General features: G+C 36.9%; 1 long non-coding RNA gene across 1 annotated transcript in view; it reads left to right on the forward strand.

Moving 5' to 3' along the window:
* The first annotated feature begins 3208 nt into the window (after window positions 1-3208).
* The window catches only part of LOC309383281, a 48553-nt gene continuing 25688 nt past the window's right edge, over window positions 3209-26073 (forward strand). The window contains exon 1 of the long non-coding RNA XR_014173814.1: window positions 3209-3311. This is a non-coding gene — a long non-coding RNA (uncharacterized lncRNA). The remainder of the gene's footprint in view (window positions 3312-26073) is intronic.

A 26073-nucleotide genomic window follows, 5' to 3' on the forward strand; every position in this document is an offset into this window, starting at 1 on the left:
GCAATGACTGTGGAAGAGATGCACGAAAGTTATTTGTAACCAATTGACACACTTTCTACAAGATGTAATGTAAGATGATTCTTTTTTGTGTTGTTTGTTTAATGAAAATAAAAAAGCAAAAAAAAAGGATGTCTTGTACTGTAATTCAATCTCTAAAGAAAGATGAAGTGAATTCAAGGAAAAGAAGGAAAAGATAAAGAAATATAGAAAGATAATATAAAACATTTTTGCATCCCTAATGCCTTTGTAATTCATAAGGAAAACAGGTTCTGCTAGAGGATATATTCCTTCTAACTCTGAGCCAAAGATTATTATTAAAGTGAATTATTCAGAGTTTACTATTTTATTCTACTTGACCTTTATAAAGAGTTCATATGGCACTCTATATATCAAATGCATAATTGAAAATGCTTCACCAGAGTCTCACTAGTGATACATGGTGTTTTTGTAACATTATACAACTACAATACAGTATTGTTAAGGGATATATCATTAATGTGGATTGTGGGTATAATAGTAGTGACAGTATAATTGTCTAGTGAGGAAATCGTCTAATGATGTACTAAAACATCTGAGAAAGGACTTTTAAATATGAATTCCACGGCCCTTTTGCCTATTTGCAGTTTTAAATTTGCACCAATGTGGCAAGAATGACACCAAGACATTCTTAATTAAGCAAACAGTAACGTTTCTTACAACATGTACTATATTAGCTCTTTTCACATCTCACAGTTCATTTTAAATTTTGGTCCTCATCCATTATGTTGGTAGTGTAATTGTGGCTGAAAAAGTTTTATATTTTTATAGCATGAGTGTTATATCCAACACTAAAACTATTGTCCTCACATAATTTCTTTGGCAGTCTTCAGGGAATTACTACTATTTGGTATTATTTTACGATTTACAATCTTAGATTTACAATGCTACTTTTTTAAAAAAACTAAGATAATAGGGAAGCTAGAAAATTGCAAAATTGGAATTCAGAATATCTTAGGAATGTGCAGTTCCAGGTAGAATCAGAGAGGAATACTAAAACTACTGTACAAGGTTGCATGAGCCACCAGACATTCGTTCTCTGTTGTAACCCCAGACGTATGTCTAACACCCTGTTATCTGGTAAATGTTGCTAACCAGCATTTGGGATTTACATGTTGGCAGGTAAATATGTTGGAGTCTTCCTTCCAGTTTTTATAATCAATTTTCTATCAATTTTGTTTTACTATATGCCAGCAACCGAAATTAGCTTGGGCTGTGCATTATAGGAATACTTGCAATACATGAATAAGTGAATCAGACCTGGCAAGGGATGTTAATGGAGTAAAATCCTTCAATGCATCCCAAAGGGAGGAGCAGCTGGATGGCAACTTTGAATAATGCCAAAAATTCTGCCCCTTCTCTCCCATGCCAGGACCCAGGGTAGATAGTGTATTTCACTCAAGATTTGTAAATTTTCAATGATAAAAGTACTGTGGAGTATTAGGTCAAATAAGTCATCTAGTATTTGGAATAGAGATGTCACTATTGTCTGGCATTCAGATGAACACAAGTGACATCTTCAAGATATTGGTAACAATAATATTGACAGCAGTTCAAGGGGACTAGGGCTGTTTAGTATGCCCCAGTCAATTCAAACATCAGGCTCATATCCATGTCAGTTTTTGTTTTTTTGTTTTTGGTCAGGGGTATGTAAGTGATTTGCCCTTGCCTCCTTTTGGATGATACATTGGTAGATAGAAAGTTGTGGCTTTTAATTTAGCCTATAATGGTATTTCAGGTGGTCTCCTATCATACTTTTTCATTTTTTTTATTACTTACAAGAATATGTTAAATTATATATCAAAAGCAAACTGTCCAGAATAAAGAATGATGGATGGCATTTACTGGTGTCAATTTCAACGTGTTTCATGGCAAATACTTTGTAGATTCCTTGAATTCTTGGAGAAAAAGCAGGAGATGAATATATAATAAAGATAACACATTTTTAATTGAATATGTAAAATATGTATATATATTTTAAAGAAAAATAATGGCAAAAAATGGACTACATTTGTTGTTAAGAATGAATTTTAAATTGGAAACGGTCATTGTTATACAGTAAATATTTGTCTATACTGTATTTTTCCAGTTTTAGAGTCATTGTTTAATTTTAACACTAGATGGCAGTTGAACACAACTGAATATTTAATCCAGCTAGTTGAACACAAGTCAGTTTAAAAAAAATACAGTAACAGAACAGTAAAATGCTCTCATTTAATTTGCTATTAATTGTATTCTTTGAAAGATGTCATGGCCTGATATTTTTGGATTGTAGAAATAAATACAGGTAGCTGTTGATTTAAAACCACAATTGAGACCAAAATGTTACTAAGCAATACATCTGTTAAAATGAGTTATGCCCCATTTTATGACTTTTTGCCATTGCTGTTGAGCAAGCCACTACAAGTTGTTAAGTTCAGCCTTTAAGCAAATCTGACTTCCCCTATTGACTGTTTGTTAGAAGCTCCCTAGGAAGGTTGCACCGTATAATCTCAGGACCCCAAGACTCCGCAACCATCATAAATATGTCAGTTGCCAAGCACCAAAAGTTTGATCATGTTACTGTGGAGATGCTGCAATGGTCATAAATGTGAAAGCAAAGTGTCCAGAATAAAGAATTAGACATTGTGCCATTGTAATTTTGTGTCAGTGCCATTGTAATTTTGGACATTCAATCAATGGTTATAAATTGAGGACTACCTGTATAGGAAAATCAAATGAAATATTTAAGTACCAATAAAGGAGGATATTTGTAGTTCAGAGTTGAAATGAAGGGGCCTTGGTGCTCTCTGAGCTTGCTTGTTTTCTCACAGATGTTTCATTACCCAAACTAGGTAACACCATCAGTACTAGTGAAATATTTAAGCATATAACACATAACATTATTTTGATATCTAGTATGGAACCTACCACTTTTTATAGTGATCATGAATTCACTTTTTATTTTTGCTAATATTTAAAAGCATATTTTATACCATTGACCAAGTGCCATTTGATGTATCTTAAGGATGCTGTAGTTTTGTATAGTTAGTTATGAATTGGTCTCCTAGAAATGAAGACCAAGGCACTCATTTTCCAAAAGAGCTTATTGATGGGCAGCTGTAGGAATTGGAGGCTATTGTAAAGTTGCTTTTCAGGATCAACTTCATGGCAATCACTCGAGAAGCAGCAGCTGTAGGCAGCATGATTAGTACTCCTGCTGATAGGACAATCAGCTTCTGCTGCCAATTGTCTTGAGACTACAACACTAAGACATCTGATATTCATGGTCTATGGTAAGATTGTTTCAATTGATCAGGTGACGGGCAAGAACAGGAAGGGTATCCTGGGCTGGGGATAAATTCCTCTGTATTTCTCCAGATCTTCTCCATGTCCTGCATTTTTAAGATTTTGAACCTGGCAAGATACGTGTATCTGAACAGCTTTGAGAGGTAGATAAAAATGCAGTAAAAAAGTAAATACGAATCCTATTTAGCATGTGTGAAGGGGGAGGGGAGTTTAAATTGTCCAGTTATTTTGATCAAACTGCAGCTTTGGATTATGTTCAGTTTCAAGAATTGTGGTTTATGAAATATCTGAGTTACAATATAATCTTTGTTTGAACTATTTGTAGTAATCAGGACAAAACACACTTGCACTTTCTGCATTTGTGTATAATGCAAAGCTAGCTTGTATAGAATTGCAATAGAAGACATTAACTTATACAAGGACGAAAGAAAATGCATGACTGAGACTTGTACTTAATAGCTTTCTTTTAACGACCCTATACTTGTACTTATTAATCCTAGTTAATGTTATCTAAACTTGACTATAGGATATGAAGGAGACTATAATTTAAGGCAGAATGCTATCCCACTGTTAATATCTATTTAAAGACTATTGGAAAAGCTTATAATCAATAAAAGCTAATCTAGTTAATATTTCATACTAAAGATCATTCCCCCTAATACATTTGTTTTATATTAATTTAAATGTTTTATTGCAATCAGATATATTATGTGCATATAATAGTAATAACCCTATAGAGTTATGGGAATTTCAGCACACTTAAATCTATGGAACTTGAACAGGTATAAATGCAGACTGACTTCCTGCCAAATTATTCTAAGTGCCACTTAATTTAATTGAATTTGAGCATATTGTGTACTTATGTCTTTTGCTTTCAGTAGGATATGTACATGCTAAATATTGTTTTATTAACAAATAGCAGGTTTATAAATAGCAAAATAAATCTACAAAGATTAAAAAATTAAAAAGCATGATTAAAAGTAAAACCAAGGCAAAACATGGCAACATTCAATACTGAGAGAACATCTTGCTGATGTATCTGAACTAGAGAGTTTTACATCTTTTAGCTTTATCTTTTAAAGTTGCATGGCTAATGTACAGTACTATGCCAAAGTTGTAGGCAGGTGCAAAAAATGCTGTAAACAAAGAATGCTTTCAGAAATATAAATAATGATTGTTTATTTTTGTCAATTTTCAAAATGCAAAGTGGGCGAACAAAAGAAAAATCTAAATCAAATCAATATTTGGCGTGACCACCCTTTGTCTTCAAAACAGCAGCAATTCTTCTAGGTACACTTGCACACAGTCTTTGAAGGAACTCGGCTGGTAAGTTGTTCCAGACATCTTGGAGAACTAACCACAGATCTTCTGTGGATGTAGGCTTTCTCACATCCTTCTACCTCTTCATGTAATCCCAGACACACTCGATGATGTTGAGATCAGGGCTCTGTGGGGGCCATGCCATCACTTCCAGTACTTCTTGTTCTTCTTTACACTGAAGATAGTTCTTAATGACTTTGGCTGTATGCTTGGGGTCGTTGTCCTGCTGCAGAATAAATTTGGGGCCAATCATACGCCTCCCTGATGGTATTGCATGATGGATAAGTATCTGCCTGTATTTCTCAGCATTGAGAACACCATTAATCCTGACTAAATCTCCAACTCCATTTGCAGAAATGCAGCCCCAAACGTTCAAGGAACCTCCACCATGCTTCACTGTTGCCTGCAGACACTCATTATTGTACCGCTCTCCAGCCCTTCGACAAACAAGCTGCCTTCTGCTGCAGCCAAATATTTCAGATTTTGACTCATCAGTCCAGAGCACCTGCTGCCATTTTTCTGCACCCCAGTTCCTATGTTTTCATGCATACTTTAGTCGCTTGGCCTTGTTCCCACTTCGGAGGTATGGCTTTTGGGCTGCAGCTCTTCCATGAAGACTATTTCTTGCCAGACTTCTCTGACAGTAGATGGGTGTACCTGGGTCCCACTGGTTTCTGCCAGTTCTGAGCTGATGGCACTGCTGGACATCTTTCAATTTCGAAGGGTAATAAGCTTGATGTGTCTTTCATCTGCTGCACTAAGTTTCCTTGGCCGACCACTGAGTCTACGATCCTCAATGTTGCCCATTTCTTTGTGCTTCTTCAAAAGAACTTGAACAGCACATCTTGAAACCCCAGTCTGCTTTGAAATCTTTGTCTGGGAGAGATCTTGTTGATGCAGTATAACTACCTTGTGTCATGTGCTCAATCTTGCCATGACATGAAACTGTTTTTCACAACCTCAACTTGGTAGCAGAGTTTGGCTGTTCCTCACCCAGTTTTAAGCCTCCTACACAGCTGTTACTCCTTTCAGTTCATGACTGGGTTTCAACCTACGTGTGACATTGATGATCATTAGCACCTGTTTGGTATAATTGGTTGATCATACACCTGACTATAATCCTGCAAAATCCCTGACTTTGTGCAAGTGTACCTGTGAGAATTGATGCTGGTTTGAAGGCAAAGGGTGGTCATACCAAATATTGATTTGATTTAGTTTTTTCTTTTGTTTGCTCACTTTGCATTTTGCAAATTGACAAAAATAAACAATCATTATTTATATGTCTGAAAGTATTCTTTGTTTACAGCATTTTTTCACGCCTGTCTAAAACTTTTGCACAGTACTGTATATACATGGAAAGTTTGGCCTAACAAGGGGGTGGGGGCGCTAAAATTTCTGAGCTTGTGTAAATTTGAGAATATTTTATAAGTGCTCTTTAAATGCAGGTACTGGAGGTCTTGCCTATTCATGAAATGGATGCCATGGTTTTTCTATTAAATTATAAAAACAGAGATTGGCTCAAATGCAACTGGATTTGTTTTAGCATCTTATATGAATCTTTGAATTATCTTTCTGGTCTTTGTTGTAGATCCACTGATTGAACTAATTTGTAAAATAATCTCAGTGGTCCTAATGTGTAAAGGAGGCAAATATTTTCTTTAAGTTTAATTTCTTGATTGTGTATAGATTGTCCTGTGGGTATATGCTATATGATTTTCCAAGTACAATAACAGTTCATTCCTATTTTATTTATTAATAACTGGATTTGTTTCATTTTGTGGGAGATAATAGTGTGATTATGAAATAGTGTATAATAACTGTTTCAGATAGGATTTTGCACAGTGCTGGGATCAGTTTAAACCCATTGTATGGTCTTATCTTTGCTCTCTTTTTCAACTTCTTTATTATATCTAATTTATTTATAATCCAATCCAGTACTAATAGTCCAGCATTGCAGATATTTCCTTTCCTTCAAGTTGCCACATCAAAATAATGACCATTCAGATGAGTGACCAGTCTTTTAACTTCTGTTTTTCCCTGAACTATTTCCATCTTAACCTATCAAAAAATCTCTGCAACTGAAGTAGGCATGTGTTTCTCCTTTCCAAACTTTGTCTTCCTTATCACCCATCCTATATATTTTAAGTCTAAGGATAGGGACTGACTTGTTTATTAATTTACTCCAAAAATATTTACATAAAAACAGATTGGAGGAGCAAAACATTGCATTAATAAATTGACCCAGAGACACATTGTTCTGGACTTACTAATCTGAATTTGCTTGTCTTCTGTTGCTCTTGTTTGGTGGATAAGCAGTATTTTTCTCAACCATGGATGTTGACCATTCTTTATTGTATTCTTTTTGGTATTGGCTTTATTGTATTCTTGTAACTGCCACTCTGATCCATAATTTTCCTTGGATACAGTCTTCCATTTTGCCAATATATCTGTGTAACAATATACTGTAACGTCCATTCTGCTTTCAAGGGCTGTAATTTTACCTGAAGGCATAAGGCGTGGCGGTTGTTTGCCTCTTTCTGTTACTGATGTTTTTGATATATTATCAACAGAAACGGATATGTTTGACAACATCAAAAATTAATATTTTATATGTTCTGAAAATAAAGACTGCAAAATATTACAAGGCCAATTGTGAAATTATGCAGTTATGTCATTTTCCAAGGAATTGGCGCAAATTTGTTAAGTTTTGAGCTAAAAATTATTTTCAATGTTCTCCCTCAACAAATATAAGAATTTGTATTTCAAGTTGTGCTTAGTTTCATTTCTAGAAATACTGTGTGCATATATATGTCTATAGAGCTATATATCTATAAAAATAGTCAAAATCTTAATACATTCTGAAATATAAGCTTTTTTTTATTGAAAAAGTTTTATACAAACACATTTTCCCCCCTTTTTACCCCCCCACCATATAATGCAAATCACATACAAATACTATACCCCCTCCCCTCCCCCCAACTTTAAAAAAATTTCTCATTCAAATATTGTGCCAAATACTGTACCCCCTCCCCTCCCCCCGTCTTAAGGTAAATTATTCATTCAAATATTGTGCCCCCTCACCTCCCATGATATAAATTTCTCTTAAAATAACAATATCTCATTAATCCCATCTTCTAGGTTAATTATGCATATATATTACCCCACCCTCCACCCTAACCCTCCCCCACCTCCCACTCAAACCCACCCCCCTGACTTCCGCTATACACCACTCTAACAATTCTGAAATATAAGCTTTTTGTTTCATTTTATTAGGGTAATGTAATAGTGACCAATGAACTTGATATATATCTAGGTTGCAATTAATGTGAGTTTGAATAATATAATTGATTTAGAACTTAAATTGATGTCAGATCGTTTAATGCAGCCCAAAATTCCTTTAATTCCCTAGCACATATATATTTGAGCCTAGCACATGTGCAGTTGCTGTTTGTGTATAAAAATAAAACAAAAAAATTAAATCAGAGCACTACGAACTCAAAAAGACTAATTATTATCTTAGAACAAAAAATTGTATATAAACAAAATAAATGTGACCATAGCAGCACTAAAATAGGACAAGATGCCTGAATTTACAATACACAATATTATAAAACATGCAAGCAAAATGTGTAAAAGAAAAAAGTTGCATGAGATCTTTGTGGTTAAGGAGGAGTAAAAGTGTTACAATGATAGACATTGTATGGATTGAATATTGCAATCAATATTAATATTTTATTGAGACTCAGTTTAGTCTAGTGCAGTGGTTCCCAACCTTTTTTTGGCCATGGCCCACCTAAGCATCTTTAAAATCCTGATGCCCCCCCCCCGGTGACATATAATTCATACTCTACTCAAAAAGTGAACTCTACTCACCCGGAGGAAGCCTAAAAGGCCATTGGTTTAAACAAAGTTCAAATTGCCCGCATTAAAAATCAAATTGCCACCCTGTGAGGCCTGGCCCTACAACGGGAACCACTGGTCTAGTGGCTAAGGCATCAGGTTAGAATGCAGGAAAATATTAGTTCAAATCCCCTTTATCTATGAAAGCCAGATGAGTGACTTTGTGCCAGTCTCTCTCTCTGTCTCAGTCCAACTTGTCTCACAGGGTTGTGTGGAAAATAGGAGACGGAATGATATATTGCAGTGATGGCAAACCTTTTTTGGCTCGCGTGCCAAAAGCGAGGGGAGCGCAGGGGGGTCGTGTGCGGGCATGCCGCACCCATAATGCAATGTGTGATGCGCATGCGCATGACAGGTGCGACTCCCCATTTTTTGCATGCATTCCAGAGGGTTTATAGCCGCCTGGGGAGGGTGAAAACTCCCCCCCCCGAGACCTTCTGGAGGCTTCAGGAGCTTCACTGAAGCCTCTGGAGTGCAAAAAAATCGGTCCTACGGGCAAACCGGAAGTTCTGGAATGGACTTCCGGTTTGCTCGTAGGGATGGTTTAAGCCCTCCGGAGCCTTCATGGGCCTTCCAGAGGCTTCCCTGAAGGCTCCGGAGTACGAAAAATGACCCTATGAACAAACCGGAAGTCATTTCTGGTTTGCTGGTAGGACCAGTTTAAGCCCTCCGGAGCCTTCTGGAGGCTTCCCTGAAGGCTTCGGAGGACGAAAACCGGCCCTACGAGCAAACCGAAAGTCCATTCCCGAACTTCCGGTTTGTCCATAGGGCCGGGTTTTTTTTGCACTCTGGAGGCTTCAGGGAAGCTCCTGCAGCCGCCAGAGAGCCCCGGGGGAGGTGGGGGAGGCTGTTTTCGGCCTCCCCAGGCTCCTATAAAGCAGTGGTGGGTTCCTACCGGTTCGCGCGAACCGGTTGAAGACCGAACCCGGAAGTAACCGGACCCGGAAGTAACCGGGAACCGGCACCGGTCCTGTCACTTTATCCCCCTTGCCATCCCAACGGAGCTCGCTCGCTCCCCCGCCCGTCCGCACTAAGCTAGCTAGCCCAGCTAGCCACTCATTGATTGGCTGGAGTTCAGCCAATCAGTGAGCAGGCTGGAGGCGACCCATTTAAAAGCGGGTTGTCCTCCATTTCAAAACTCCCTTCTCTTCGCTGGGAGCTTGCTGCTTCCTTCAGGTAAGCAACTAAGCGTGAGGGGGGGCGGGAGGCTAGCTTCAGTGAGGAAAGGCCTCTAGGCCTTCCCTCGCTGAAGCGGCGGGCTGGCGTGGGCCGTGCGGGCGGTGGGCAGCTAGCTTCGCCCAGGAAAGGCCTCTGGGCCTTTCCGGGATGAAGTGCCGGGGTCGCGTGGAACGCGTGGCCGCCGGGAAGCTAGCTTCGCCCGGGAAAGGCCTCTGGGCCTTTCCGGGATGAAACGCCGGGGTCGCGTGGAAAGCGCGGCTGCCGGGAAGCTAGCTTCGCCCGGGAAAGGCCGCCGGGCCTTTCCGGGACGAAGCGCCGGCGTCGCGTTGAACGCGCGGCCGCCGGGAAGCTAGCTTCGCCCGGGAAAGGCCGCCGGGCCTTTCCGTGACGAAGCGCCGGCGTCGCGTGGAACGCGCGGCCGCCGGGAAGCTAGCTTCGCCCGGGAAAGGCCGCCGGGCCTTTCCGGGACGAAGCGCCGGGGTCGCGTGGAAAGCGCGGCCGCCGGGAAGCTAGCTTCGCCCGGGAAAGGCCGCCGGGCCTTTCCCGGATGAAGCGCCGGCGTCGCGTTGAACGTGCGGCCGCCGGGAAGCTAGCTTCGCCCGGGAAAGGCCGCCGGGCCTTTCCGGGACGAAGCGCCGGCGTTGCGTTGAACGCGCGGCCGCCGGGAAGCTAGCTTCGCCCGGGAAAGGCCGCTGGGCCTTTCCGGGACGAAGCGCCGGCGTCGCGTTGAACGCGCGGCCGCCGGGAAGCTAGCTTCGCCCGGGAAAGGCCGCCGGGCCTTTCCGGGACGAAGCGCCGGCGTCGCGTGGAACGCGCGGCCGCCGGGAAGCTAGCTTCGCCCGGGAAAGGCCGCCGGGCCTTTCCGGGACGAAGCGCCGGCGTCGCGTGGAACGCGCGGCCGCCGGGAAGCTAGCTTCGCCGAGGAAAGGCTCCTGGGCCTTTCCTCGATGAAGCACCGGGCTGGCGTGGGCGGCAAGCCTCTGCGAGGCTAGGCCAAAAGCCCCCCACCCTCCCCTCTCCAGCCTCGCCTGGCTGGCTAAGCCCTAAGCAGTCTTAAACAGTCTTACCTGTCCTCCTGCCTCTCTGCCTGTCTGCTGCCTGTTGCAGCATCGGAGAGCTGCTGATTCTGCCTGCTGGTAAGTAACCTGGTTTTTTTTCTTTTATTTTTTTAATGTATTTTAAAATAATATTTTATTTATTGTGCATAGAATTTTTTAAAATAATTTTACTTAAAAGTATTGAGTATAGAATATTTTAAAATGGTTTACTTCAATTTATTGTGTATGGATTCTTTTTTTAAATTGTCTCAGACTATTTTAAAAAAGATTCTATCCAAAATAAATTAAAATAAACCATTTTAAAATATTCTATACTCAATACTTTAAAATGTATTGTGTATAGAATTTTTTTAAATTGTTTTATTGTAATTTATTGTGTATTGAATGTTTTTAATGCTTTCATTTTAAATTATTGTGTGTGGAATAGTTTGAAATGGTTACAGTATAAATTATTGCTGGTGGAATAATGGTTACAGTTGGTACAATACCTTAAAATAGTTATAGTATAAATTATTGCTGGTGGAATACTTAACAATGGTTTTTAAGGATTTTTTTTTATTTATAGAATATCTTTTTTAAATTATTGTTTGGGAATTTTTATGTTTTAATTGTTTATAAAATATATTTACTACAAGAAATGTTATTCCTTTTTGCAAATGTTTTCTTTGTGGTGCAATATGTTGCTTAAAAGTGTTCAGACCAGGTTTATATATCTCAAAGTGGGTGCTTTTCTATGGGCAGGCCAGGTTTGCCACATTTAATGTGTTTCACCCTGGTTGTTTAGGTAATTCTGAGGTGGTTGCTGGTTCTGTGAGCTTCCTGGCACTGTCCTTTATAATTTCCCACAATGCCTTGATGGTTTTTATTCCAGTGGCTTTGCCTTTCCTGTCCTTAGGGTTAGGGGGGAAAAACACTGGTTTCATTTGCAGTCTTTGGGGGGGGGGACAAAAAGGAGAAAGAGGGAGGAGGTGGGGGAAAGTGGGATCCTTGCTGCTTTCTGAGCTTGGTGGTTTTTTTTACAGACATTTCACTACCAAACTAGGTAACATCATCAGTGCTAGATGGGGTTGTGGGGAAAGGAGGAGGAGGAGAAGTCGAAGGACAAAAAGGAAAAAGATAAGGAGGGAGAGGACTGTGGGGTCCTTTGGTGTTCTCTGAACCTGGTGGTTTTTAATTATTTTTAGGGAATTTTTATTTATTTATTGTTTATAGAATGTTTATTACAAGAAATGTTATTCCTTTTTGCAAATGTTTTATTTGTGATGCAATATGTTGCTTTTAAGTGTACAGGTTGGTGTATGGTATGTGTCTCAAGGTGGCTTCTTTTCTATGGGCAGGCCAGGTTGGTGCAAGGCAGCTTTGCCAGATTTTGTGTGTTTCTGTGTGATACCTGGTTGTTTAGGTAATTGTGAGGTGGTTGCTGGTTCTGTGAGCTTCCTGGCACTGTCCTTTATAATTTCCCACAATGCCTTGATGGTTTTTATTCCTGTGGCTTTGTCTTTCCTGTTCTTAGGGTTAGGGAAAAAAACTGGTTTCATCTGCAGTCTTTTGGGGGGGAATTGTTTTTTTTTTGTGTGTGTGTGTGTTTTCCTGGCACTGTCATAGTTTGTGTTTGTGGGTATGTAATGTCCTGCAGTTATCTACACATTAATAATGATCAAGTACTAATAATATTTCCTTATACATTTTAATGACCTTTCCTTTCATAATTGGTGTTTTCTTTCATACTTTTAGATTTCTAATTGCTGTTTCTGTTAGTTAGCAATTGATAAAACAAATTTACTAATTAATTCCATCAGAATGGCTTCACGCTGGAAGGTTCCTTTGTAAACATTTTGAAGAAGTATAGTATAAGGATTTTATGAATCTGTCCATCATCTGATAAACCAAAATGTTTTTCGCAAGATACAAAAAGTGATGTAGTACCTAATAATTAATTTGAATTCCTTTAAGGTATTTGTAGAATCATATTGGATAAATGAGAAGTACGGAGATTAAAAAGTATGACAATAAATGAGCAGTTTGTGACATATATTGCTGATGGTTGTTTAGATCTTTAGTAATATTGCTCAGACAGATATAGAGACAGAATTGAACCTTGGATTTTGTGAAGGAGATGGATGAACTTTAGCTAGTTTTATTTAATGTCTTATGGTTGCTGGATATTCCTTTATTTATGGTCTGATAGACTTGATTTTTCATGATCTTTTAAATTTAGATTCCACCTTCCCTATATCTTTATTGCTGTTCTTTTGCTGGAAATGATTTGGCACACATAATTTGGGTTATTATTATTTTTTTAAATGTTTACATTATTATTGATTTTAGTTGCAACATTTAAGACTTTCTTGGAATTTTACAATACTTTAAAATGTTTTTCTTCTAATATCCTCTTTGAGAACCAATCAATGTGTTGTGATTGTATTTTATGAGAAATCCTTTTCAAAACATGAACATTGTCTTTTTATATAGCAGAATGCAAAATTTACTAATTTAAGGCTTAATAAAATAAATTTACAAAACTGTCAACTGTATTTGTGGGATGATTTGAGTTGTGCAATTCCTTATGCCGTATTCTACAATCTCCCCCAAATAGTCCCATTCTTTGAAGTAAAATTTAAGGAATTTGGTTGTATGACTACATAATTTTTAACATGTATCTTAATTTTTGAAAAAAAAACTATCCAAAAATGTAATTAAAAGGATGGGTAATCTGTAAAATATATATTTTATTCCATTCAGAAGAACATCAGCTACTTTACTGAGGGTATCAGAGAAGGATACCACTGAGTTGTCCCAAAGGTGCTTTTTCAAGCGGCAACTGGACTTTCTTGTTTTTTAGCTGAAGAAGCTTCTTGGATAAGAAGCAAAATGCCTTCAAAGAAAAACCAGAAAGTCCAGTTGCCTCTTTAAAAAGCACCTTTGGGACAACCATGACCTGGATGACTGAGAATCTCCATAGACATATACCACTGGGTACATTCCATATATTTTGTGAACTGAATTGTAGGTAGTTTGTTTCACTTTGTAATGAGTGTAACAGGGTACACTCATTACGAAGTGTACAAATCAATGGAGTGATTTTAAAACAGTGTTCAGCAATTGGATATCTCAGAAGATAATTGAAAATTTCTCAGAGAGAAGATAAGAATGAATTATCTCTCCTGGAAGAAAAATTGCCAATTGCTGCAGGTCATTTAAAAAAACATATAGTGTTCTGGCTGTATCCTAATATTCTTTACAAGATTTCTCTCTACTCTTAGGGGAGTTTTTTTTTGGTGGGGGGAAGCTCCTTTGTAGTGTTCCTTTTGTTTTGAATACTTGAATCATAACTGAGCTTTTGTGGTTTTATGGTTATATGATATTATGATCATGCAATATTATGATTCATATAGGCAGACTCTACTAATCCAATTGATTAGGAATAGGTAATGATTGCCATGTAGCTCCTGTTCCATTTTGACAGCCCACAAAGCTATAACTAAACTGTGGCAGCAAAATTGTAATTTTGTATGATATGATTTATTATTTTATTATTTATTATTCACACTTATAGACCGCCCCCTCTCCCGGAGAGGACTCGGGGCGGTGTACAGTCACTAAAATACATTGTAAAATACATACATAAACAATTAAATTAATACTGGTGAAGGAGGTTATAAGACTGTAATCGAATAATAAATATAATACGTTAAAAGCCTATAAAACCCTTAAAACCCAATTAAAATAAATAAATCCCGGGAGGTAAAGCTAAGAAAGTGCCAGGCCAGCTGATTGAAATAGGTGAGTCTTTAACTTTTGCCGGAAGGAACGGAGGTCGGTGGTAGTTCGAATGTCTGGGGGGAGGTCATTCCAGAGGGTTGGGCCCATCACAGAGAAGGATCTACTCCTAGGTGTCGCCCGCTGGCATTGCCTAGCAGACGGCACCAGGAGGAGCCCCTCTTTAATGATCTTTAACTTTAAAAATATTGAATAAAACAGCTGTGTTAAATCACTGGTAAGTTTAAAACATATATTTAGCCTTATTAAAGAGGCTGAAAAATTCACTGCCCACTTCAATGTCATTGCTGTGTCACTAGTTACTGCTCCTTTGATTTTTGGAGGCTGAAAAATCACTATGAATGTCGAGAAAATTTAGAGTTTTTTTTCACTAAACATGCTACTTTATACATGGTACATGCCATCATAATTGTGTAATGGATCATGTGTGTAGTGAAGCAGCATATTGACTTAAAAAAAAATTTCACTCTTAGTAGAAAGTTGGTGCAAAAGTAGAAAGTTGGTGCAAAAGTAGAAAGTTGGTGCAAAAGTAGAAAGTTGATGCAAAACAGGTACAGTATAGGTGGTACCTTGCTCAACAGTAGTAATTGTGAAAGGGATCTTGGAGTCCTAGTGGACAACCATTTAAATATGAGCCAGTAGCGTGCAGCAGCTGCCAAAAAAGCCAACACAGTTCTAGGCTGCATCAACCTAGATAGAATAGATAGAATCAAGATCACGTGAAGTGTTAATACCACTTTATAATGCCTTGGTAAGGCCACACTTGGAATACTGCATTCAGTTTTGGGCACCACGATGTAGAAAAGATGTGGAAACTCTAGAAAGAGTGCAGAGAAGAGCAACAAAGATGATTAGGGGACTGGAGACTAAAACATATGAAGAACGGTTGCAGGAACTGGGTATGTCTAGTTTAATAGAAAGAAGGACTAGGGGAGACATGATAGCAGTGTTCCAATATCTCAGGGGTTGCCACAAAGAAGAGGGAGTCAAACTATTTTCCAAGGCACCTGAGGGTAGAACAAGAAACAATGGATGGAAACTAATCAAGGAGAGAAGCAACTTAGAACTGAGGAGAAATTTGCTGACAGTTAGAACAATTAATCAGTGGAACAGAAGTTGCCTCCAGAAGTTGTGAATGCCCCAACACTGGAAGTCTTTAAGAAGATGTTGGATAGCCATTTATCTGAAACGGTATAGGGTTTCCTGCCTAGGCAGGGAGTTGGACTAGAAGACCTCCAAGGTCCCTTCCAACTCTGCTATTGTATTGTATTGTATGTATAATTATCTTTTTAGTTCCAGTTCTCCTCACTACGTTTGCCTGACTGGTGATGGTATCGCAATACAATTCACTTCATCAGTATTATAGTAACAAATTTACGGTTAAAGAAACAAGTATTAAAAAGCCTTCGCTGCTAATTTGAGGACAATAAAGACTAGGATTTCAGGTACTATATTTGAGATTAAAAGTCAAGAAACCAGAGAGTAACTTTCAATATTTGTGAAGTCTGTATTGATGCTTAAATGGTGGCATTTAAGGTAGAATATCTACTTTTGAATGCCTTAGTATCAACCCAATTAATACATAAGTTGAAGAAAGCCCATTTTAAATTATTAGACTATTAAACTATTTTTTTTTAAATTTGTAACCTCATTTCATTAACAAGAGTTTGGTGTCCAAGGTGATTATTCTGTAGAGATTTGGTCAGATTTAGCACCACAGAAACCATAATAGTCATTTTGAAAGAAGGAGTGTAGATTTAAGGTGTGATAATGGAATTAACAATTATTCCTATACCTGTAAAATTTTATTTAAAACATGGAAAAAGAGATATTGACTTCTTTAAAAATGAGTTTGATTTGCCTATTCTGACACATCAATGAAGTTGTATGTTACATAACATGAAATTTGTACTTAAGAGGACGTTAATGCAACAAAAATGTTACTTTTTAGAGAAAGTTTAGTAATGGTTGGTGGTGACAGTTGCTTTACTATTGGAGATGTAGCAAAAGAATGGGAAGAACTATAACTCATAATTTGGTCCTGTGCCTTGGGCTAAAATCTGCAAGATTAATATAATCCTCATTGGTATGTACTTAATATGTTCTTGAATATGTCCCTAATATTTGGAATTTGTCACGATGCCATAAATTATAGATTTTCCTAATATAAGGTCTGATTAAAAATTATGATACATCACTGGAAATATATATTTTTTCATTTACAAAGATGCAAATATAGTCAATTTTTGGGAGTGGTTTTTATTTTTTTGCAAGTGTGGGAAGCCCCCCTTCCTAGAAGAATGAAATGTTTTGGGAAATATTAAAAAGACAGAATATTATATTTCCCTAAAGGAAAATGGAGAAACATGTTTTTTAGAAGCAGGAAGCAGCCCCTCAAATCTTTCTTAATAGCCCACAGCAGATGCCAGTACTTAAGAGATAAAGAGCTTATTGAAAGAGGAAGACAAGTATCCAGATAGTTCTATTCATAAGCAAAGCAAATACTGCAGGCAGAAATTCATTCAAAACAGGATATTTCGATGTTCCTTGACAGAATGGTAGGATTAGAAAGCAGCCCCTCACCCAAAATCCAACACAGGATGAAAGCCATTAGCCACAATAGGAATTGCCCAATGCCCTTTCAGAACACAAGCTCATTCATTGTACCACCCCAGAGCAGTCCAAACTTCAAAGTCACAGAAACCCAGAAGCTCAGATAAACAATAAGCCAAAGGTTGACCAGATTAGTTCAGACAAGCACCTAGGATTTGCATTTCTTTTGCCTAAAGAGCCAGCTACGATCCCCTTAGGAATCTTGACAACAGCCAATAAAATATTAAAAGACATGTTCTTGCATGGGAACAGGAAGCTCAAATACAAAGCCCAAAGAAGGTATAAAACCCACCCATTCAACTCCATTTTGTCAGCTGCCCAGAATCACATGTGGTTGGTGGTTCTGCTTCATCAGGAAATGGACTTTCTTTCCAAACAGTCTCCGTGTTTTCCTGTGTCTTCCTCCCAGCTTGGAACTGAATCAGATGGATTTTCCTTCCCACAGTAGTAGAATTTCCTAGCCTTTTAAAAATCAAAACTATTGATTTGAAGTCATGTTTGTATGTTTAATATTTTACTACATGTTTTCTTTTAATTTATTTGGTATAAAATATAAGTTAAAAATTCAGAAGAAAACACGAATTCTTGAATAAAATGTAATAACAGGACTTGACATTTCCCTTTTTAAATGTACTAATGCAGGGGTGTCCAAACTTGGGAACTTTAAGACTTGTGGACTTCAACTCCCAGAATTCCCCAGCCAGCTGGCTGGGGAATTCTGGGAGTTGAAGTCCACAAGTCTTAAAGTTCCCAAGTTTGGACACCCCTGTACTAATGGATTTCAAGGGCCATTGATTTGAGAAAAACTTAAAGATAATAAAGGTTGAAAAATATAAGACTGTAACTTTGTATTTATCCATCACATTTCTGCACTGCCCATTTTGCCAAAATGACTCTGGGCGGCTTAAAATTAAAAGGGACCAGGTTAATTTCTGCTGATTTTGGCATGACAGCATTGTTATACATTATTTTTCTAAGAAATTGTTTGTGACATTAACATTTCATTGCACAAAAATGTCACATTGTTTATGGCAATTTGATAATACAATTAAGAGAATGTGCAATCTTTAAAGGTTAAGCTTCATAGCGACTATTGGTGGAAACTATTGCAAATTGTTCTCTGATACTAATTAATAACTTCAGGGGTGACAGGTGGTTAAATCTATCTGGATGTGAAGCTAAGCAGCATTTGCTCTTGTTAGCATGTAGATGGTGGATTACCAAAAATACCATATACTCTAGAAAGTTGGAAAATAGCTCAAAAACTACTGCTAGTATACTTCAAAAACCTGCACAGATGTCACTGGGAAATGAGCTCAATTCAAAGCAGATGTTTACTTAATTAAGTATATCACTTTTTTCTAATTCCATATAAAATACTAGTGGCAGGTCAGTTACTCAGATTTTTAATGGTTCAATTCTTTGGGATTTGTTTTTCACAAATGTATTTTGAGGATATCAAGTATTCTTGTAGTTCTCAATAAATATATAGAAAGATCTACAAACTATCATCAATGATGTTGCTGATGTAAAGAGTGGATTGACATTTCACCCTATCTTGAAATACATCACAGGGAACTAGCTGGATCTTTCTTTTTCCTTTATTTAAATAAGGATTCATAACTGTATTTAAGAATATGGGATTTACGTGGAGCAAAATGTCTTGCACTTACAACTGGATCTGAGCTTATCAACTGTAACAATATAGATTAGCAAATACAACTATTGAATTATTTTAACAGTCTTCATCTATATATAGTATTCTGTAGCATTAAATGTTATTTTACCTAGTCTTATATACTACTACTTTTTAAAAAAATCATTGTTTATCAATATAATTTAGTCATTATTACAAGGAATCTTAATTCATTACTGGCACTTTGCTGCTATTATTATACATTTTCTTCAATGTTTATTATTGGTTTTATATTACTCTAAGAAGACTGAAAGAACTATGGGGGAAAGGGTTAATGGTATGAGGTCACTCAAATGAATGAACTCAAAATTGTTAGTTTATAGTTTATACATTTCTTATAGCAAATTATTATTTATTATATACAAAGTGCTACTTTTTTAGTGTTAGCAATATGTTTATAGAATTGTGGCAATGTGTATAAAAATAAGACCAATAGATTAATGAATTTATGCATTTAAAAAGTGCATTTTACTTTTTTGGTTTACTCCAGATCTTGGACAAGTTATATCTCCTTTCCCAAGTTTTGTTCTGTAATTTAATTTAGCACTTATCTTGAGTTGTGCTATAGATATGTGTTTGAGTTCAGAATGATGATTGCGGTAGTCGCCCTAAAGAACTTGACAGCTAAAGACATATTAATAATATTTTTGGTCAAGTTCTTGAAAGTTAGGATAGACTACAGAAAGATAATTTAATAAAGGTTGGCAAAGAATCCTCATATCTGACGAGATGTTTGCATCCCTTTTGATCTTTTCTGTTTCATCCCATTGTTGGCTTCAGCAGGTAGCAGTGCAGGGATGAACTTATCTGACCTTGAACAGCTAGGTGAATGCTTAAAGGGTGAACTTCCAGGGAATCCCCCAAAGTGCAGACTAGACCTGGTAGGTGAAAACAGTCCTGAAGGCAAATGGATGGTTCCATGAAGTGACCAGGCTATAATATGATTCCAATAAGACCGTCACTCTTTGTTTCAACTTTTCTCTGCCAAGCCCTTCCCTGTCCATCTGGGTCAATGGCTAGCACAGGATTTTGGAATCTTTATAATGGGATGTTTTCCAACTTTTGAAGAAGAAAGAACAGAGACCAGCTTGAAAGTGAGAGAAGGAATGGGAGGGCCAATTTTTTTTTTGCCTCCCTGAGAACAGAGGACTGTTTCTCACCAATTAACATTACAGAATGTTTTACATTCCTGTTCTAGTCTAGTTTGAATGTGCACTGCAGAAGCGAACCATTTAAATAGATTTATCTTTGAAGAAAACTGAACGTTTCAGTTTCAGTCAATAAGACGTCCTTTGTGAGGAATGACTAAAATAACAGATGGAATCTGACTTTCTAGCAGGCCTGGAAAAGGCAGCTTCCTCATTCTAAGTTATGAAGGATAGTTTTTTATTTGTATGTGCTATATATACATAATTTATTTTCAAATGTTTCAAAAAACACAGCAAACTACCTAACAGTTGATTCATGGTGGCTTCACTTGCCCAAGAGACTAATTCTATATGTTGACCTTTTTGTTACATTGGAGTCAGTTTTAATTCACACAGCATCTGTGCACCTATATTGAAATGATCAATCAACTATTATAAATACATCAAAAACCATACTTTATTTTATGTATAGCAATACAATTTACATATTAAATAACACTATAATAGAATGATTTAATATACTTTTAAACATAACAAAATGGAAATTCTTCAAGTTACAAAAAAGAAAACAAAAACAAAATTAAGAACTCCCCTAAAACCAAATACCACATTTCCCCAATGGGTCAAAGAGATAAACTTATCCAGTGACTGGTTAAGTCTAATTCCTATTGCACACACTGACAATGGAAATTAAAGAAAATCCAGCATCAACAATCACTGTTCCAAAGAAATAACCTGTGTTGAATTGTTTTTGGAATGTGATGGCATTTCACTACTTTAGTACACATAAAAGATGTTGTCACATATCCACCACAAAAGGAAAGAAATGAAGTTGAAACTAGAAAAAAATTAGCTTTATATGAAAATATAAAATTCTATGATTATATACCATTGATACAAAGTTCCCAGAAGATGCTTATTCAAGCAACAAAATATTTACAGTTGTAATGAGTTCTGTTATTTAAAAATGAATGAAATGAAAAGGATGGCTAGAGATGAACACTTAGTTCTTTAGAAACAATGGCTGCTTGCTAGTTTCAAAGGTTTAACAACAACAAAAAAGTCACCACCCCAAATGTTGGAGAGTTGTGACATTTTATAAAATTGATTATCTCCTTTTCTGGAGACATGTTTATTTTTAAAACTCAAGACATTTTTTTTTCTTGAAATTAATTATCCTCTGTAGAAAAGGGTTCCGTTTCAAATATCTAACAAAAATACTAAAAACAGTCAAATAGCTAAAACTATAATGTCTGAGGCCTAATACTTTCACTGTGGTTTGTCTGTCTTTGTCCCCCGTTTGTATGCCTGCCCTACACAGATGGGTGTAGCTGGTATTGTTTATAATGGCAACCCAAAGAGAAAACTCAAACGATGCACGAACCAGAGTAGAGAATTACACCTGTAACAAAAAAAGAAATGCATTTCCAGTTGATATAAAATTCACTGTCGTGAGCATCGATAATGGGAATGGGTAGAAGAAAATAAATTTTGAAAGCATGGCTGCTAATTCATTCATTTCATAACATTTCCTGTTTTTCCCCCCTTCCTATAATTGGACTATTATTTTTGTTAGGGATTTGTATTAAGCTTCTTTGGTAAAACTAATAGCTCTATTTTACAAAAGAATAGCACTTTAGAAGAAAACAGGCATTTATAGCAAATCATTGTGCTGTGTCATGAAAAAGGAAAGGGAGAATAGTTTGGTACTTTCCAATCAGTCTTCTTCACCTTAAAAGAAATAGTTTAGAAGCATTAGGAAACATGTTTTGCTCTTCTCACTATAATCCCAATTAGAATAGATTTGAATACTTTCTCTTCCTTGTATATAGGCATGAATATACATCTTAAGAGTGATTGCGTTTATATTCTGAGCTGATTAAGAATAAAAAAGCATTATGAATGATTGATGAATTAATACAAAGGGTTACTAACATTAGCTGGATTCAACACAATACAAAATAAAACATATATTTGAGATAAAGACTGTACACTGCGAATGAGCTTCAGATATTTCAATATACTGAAATTTAGTAGAGAACTCAAGACCTTGGGGTGAGCATCCAAATGCATAAAATGGTCATGTGTTAGAGACTATCCATGTTATAACTATGTTTTCTTAATTCCAGATGACTTTTTTAAAGCCCAGGGATCCAGGCTTTACAAGTTAATCAGCATTTAGAACTCTTTTTTTTACCCACAAATGAATAGAACTTGAGTCTAGCAGGAAGGATGAGTAGCAATATCTCACAAGAATTGTGAGGCTACTTATTTGTTCATTTACATTTACAGCTTTTATCAATTAGCAGTTCTACAATAATCTTTTCATAAACAGGTACACGACCTATCCTGAAAAGCAAGGCAGAGTATAATTGTAACATGAACAGTAAAGGACTAAATCCTGTTAAGCATTTATATGGGAGCAGCCACAAAATCCAGGAGAAGTTAGTTGTGCTTAAAGCAAATTGAACCTAATGGGAGTCAAATTTTGATCAACCTGCTCCATTGACTCCAGTTATTAATTATGCGAATGCAATTAATGTGTATGTTTATGTCACATAAATACCTAATAATAAGCATGCATAACTGGTACTCAAGAAAGATGAGGCAGTAGCAGTTGTTTCTGCTATATGCTCTGCCATAATTCTGGGAGGAAAAAAATGCTTTCCCAAACTCCCATTTTAATGGTTGTTCTGACATTTGCAGAATAACTTTCTGTATCCCTTCATGGTTCTGAGCCTGCTCAGGCTTTGCTGCTGCTATTTGCATAACAAAAATATAAATGTTAATTGAATTAGGCACTCACTGTTTTTCTTCTATTACTGCTCTAGTTCTTTGTTTTGGAGCTTATGTTACTGTCTTTTAAAACAAAATGAGAAATGTAACCCCAGTAGTGCACTTTTTCATATCACAGTGAAATTATTTTGTGGAGTTCATTCTTACTTTTAATCTTGAACAGCACCTCTTTCCCCTGAATTTTCTCTATTATTGTTAATCTCTTTGCCTGCAACATTAAGCTTAATGATAAAGAAAATGAATGAATATTAAGTGGAAGGTTATTACATGTTAAATGGAATTACACACCTGTGGACTAGATTCTACATGAGCATTGAAAACCCACTTCAAATTATATTTATTTTGGACTTCTGGGGATGCAATAGCAGACTGACGACAGCTCCATAGAAAGTAGAGCTGACAGCCATGGCAGAAAGAGAAGCGGGTGAAAGGATTGGCTCCTCAGAATTCCTCTCTGGAGCAAGGAGAGGCCTGGATTGCTCACAAGTGCTCCATACAGTGACTCCTTCTGAGAACAGCATAAGTCAGCAGTTTTAGGTGTATTTTAGTACTGGGGGAAAGTCAATTTGCTTTTGCCATGGTTCAGTGCCTTCAAATGGACACTGGATTTACAGCCCTAGAAGACCTCCAAGGTGCCTTCCAACTTGTTATTCTGTTACTGTGTTTCCCTAAAAATAAGGCAGGATCTTATTTTCTTTTGGCCCCTGGAAAAAATCGCTTGGCCTTATTTTTGGGGAGGTCTTATTATTTTTGAGGTGCAGGAGGCCCCTTAACCTTGGCCCATGGCCCGTGGATCAGCTGATCCAGAGAGGGCTGGAAGGTCTGTTTCTGGCATACTCTTGCCAGCCCTGGCGTTGGTGGGCCTGCTGCTCTTTTTGTGGCTGCCACTAAGAGAAGGGGCGTGGTAGCTAGGGTTTGTGGGAGCAGCCTCTGCGAGTCCGTTCCGCGTGGATGGCAGGTGAATGGGGAGCATGTGGGGCATGTTTCTCCCCGTCCCCCAGAAAATGGCAGGGACCGGCTGCACATGCGTTTATATATTTTAGGGGAGGGCTTATTTTCGGGGTGAAGCACATGTGCTCAAAAGCCCAATTGGGCTTATTATCCAGGAAAGTCTTATTTTGGGGAAAACAGGGTACTTCCTCTCTTAAATGCCTTAACTTTATTTATTAATGGCTTTTTGATGTTAAGAACCTTCACAAGGCAAGTTTCATTAAACTGGGTAAGTTTCTTTATCTTCATGAATGACATTATGTGGTGGATTAAGGACTTTAAAAAGATTTTTTTTATTTTTTTTGAATAAACAGCAAAAGTATGATTACTGTATAATGTTGATTTTGTTTGGAAAGTTATAGGATTAAAATATTGGATGGACTTGAAATAATTTCCTGTGGATTGTTTAAAAGCTTATAAAAAGTATATGAAGTGTTTGAAGCTAAGTCTAAGAAATCCTAGTGTGGGGAAATGTTATTTATTAGGGAAATGAAACAAAGCACATGATAAGAGGAGACTTTGGTAGCTGACTAGAGGGAACCAGAGAGAACTAAATATTACAATGAAAGGAGAAAAGAATTATTAAAATAATGACACAATATTATTTGAATGTAGGATTCAAGGATAGTTGGGAACAATTCACTCAGAAATTACTCTTAAGATTGCTATTATAAAAATGGATTTCAAGGGGGCTATAGAAGAGGAACAGATTTTATTGGACAAAGTAGCGGCTGAGTGCTGATTTGAGTGTGGATCTGAAAGTGGATTTACAAATGTTGGACTGCAAGAATAATATGGAAAAAGATGCCATACTGAATTTACAAATGAAACTGGCTGATATCTTTAATTAAATGGGACATATAATTAAATCTGAAGAGTGATAACTTTCTGAATAACTTTCAAATTTCTTGGGTATCTTTCTTATCTTGGATTGACAAAAGAGACAAGTTATACTAATGAAGGAGTTTCTGAGGAGATAAAGAAGGAATGATAAGAAATCAGTTGGAGGGACATCATTTGAAGGGATTAAAAAAATCAAGATTAAAAAAAATAAATGGAAGAAATGTAAGATTTATTTGATCAAGTTTAAAATATATACATTGTTTCAGGTTAATGTTTTTTTTTTGACTAGCACCAAATGACAAAGCTTTAAAGATTTGTTTATAGATAACAGGTAAGAGATGAGAAAAGATTTCTTTTGTTATATTTTTAGAGAAAATGATAAGTTACCATGTTAAAAGAATGTAAGATTGACTTATTTGATTAAAAAGGTAAAGGAGTCCCTAGGGATTTTACTCCGCTAATGGTTGCTGACTATTGGGGACAGTGCTCATCTTCATTGCAAGGCCGTTAAGCCAGTGCTGTCCAAAGACATTTCCACAGTCATGTGGATAGCATGACATCATGGAGTACTGTTAGTTATTCCATTAAGGTTAAATATATATATTTTATTTATCCATGGTAGCTCTTAATTGACTTTTGCTGATTGGGAATGGCAAGATTTGATAATTTGTCTTTTCATAAGAGATGAGATAGGGAATAGAAGAGGTTTTGTTGAAATATCAGAGAAGGCAATAAATTACTGAAGCTGCCTGTATTTGTATGGAGGGAGGCGAGAATCATTCTTTATGTATGCTTTTTATTTTTTACTCTATTTTTTCTTTTCTCTGCACTTTGTATTTTTATGTTCTTACTTTCCATTATTTTTATATTTGTAAATTTTAATAAAAGTATCATAAAGAAGCAAATGGCATTGACTTTGAAAACCATCTTGCTTTAATAGATACAAATCTAATTTAAGCTTACAATCCTCATTCAGATTTACTGTTAGGAAATAGTGGCTTAAGTGTAGTGAAGCTGTCTTATGAGCACATTCATTCCTTTCCATCAAAATCCAAAGTTCAACTGAAAATAGAAAAAACAAATCAAAAACAAGGTTTTTTTTAACCTGTGGAACGAATATTTTTTTGACATACTTTGGGTGGGAAGCAATTGAAATTGTGATTATGTTTAACAGTTGTACTTTTCTGAACAATGTTCATGAATGGTAGTTGCACTGCAGACCTTGATGTGCGGTGTGCCTCTTAGTCCTAATAGATGCAATACAAATTTTATTTAATTTATTTGTTTATAAAATGTACTGGCTGCCCATCTTACCATAGGGTAATTCTGGGGGCCTTACAGTTACATTCAGTTAAAACAAAAAAGTTAAAATCAAATCTTACAATACCATAGCAGAGTTGGAAGGGACCTTGGAGGTCTTCTAGTC

Source organism: Natrix helvetica (genome assembly GCF_964273705.1).
Source record: "Natrix helvetica genome assembly, chromosome: 1".
In the NCBI taxonomy this organism is placed as follows: Eukaryota; Metazoa; Chordata; class Lepidosauria; order Squamata; family Natricidae; genus Natrix; species Natrix helvetica.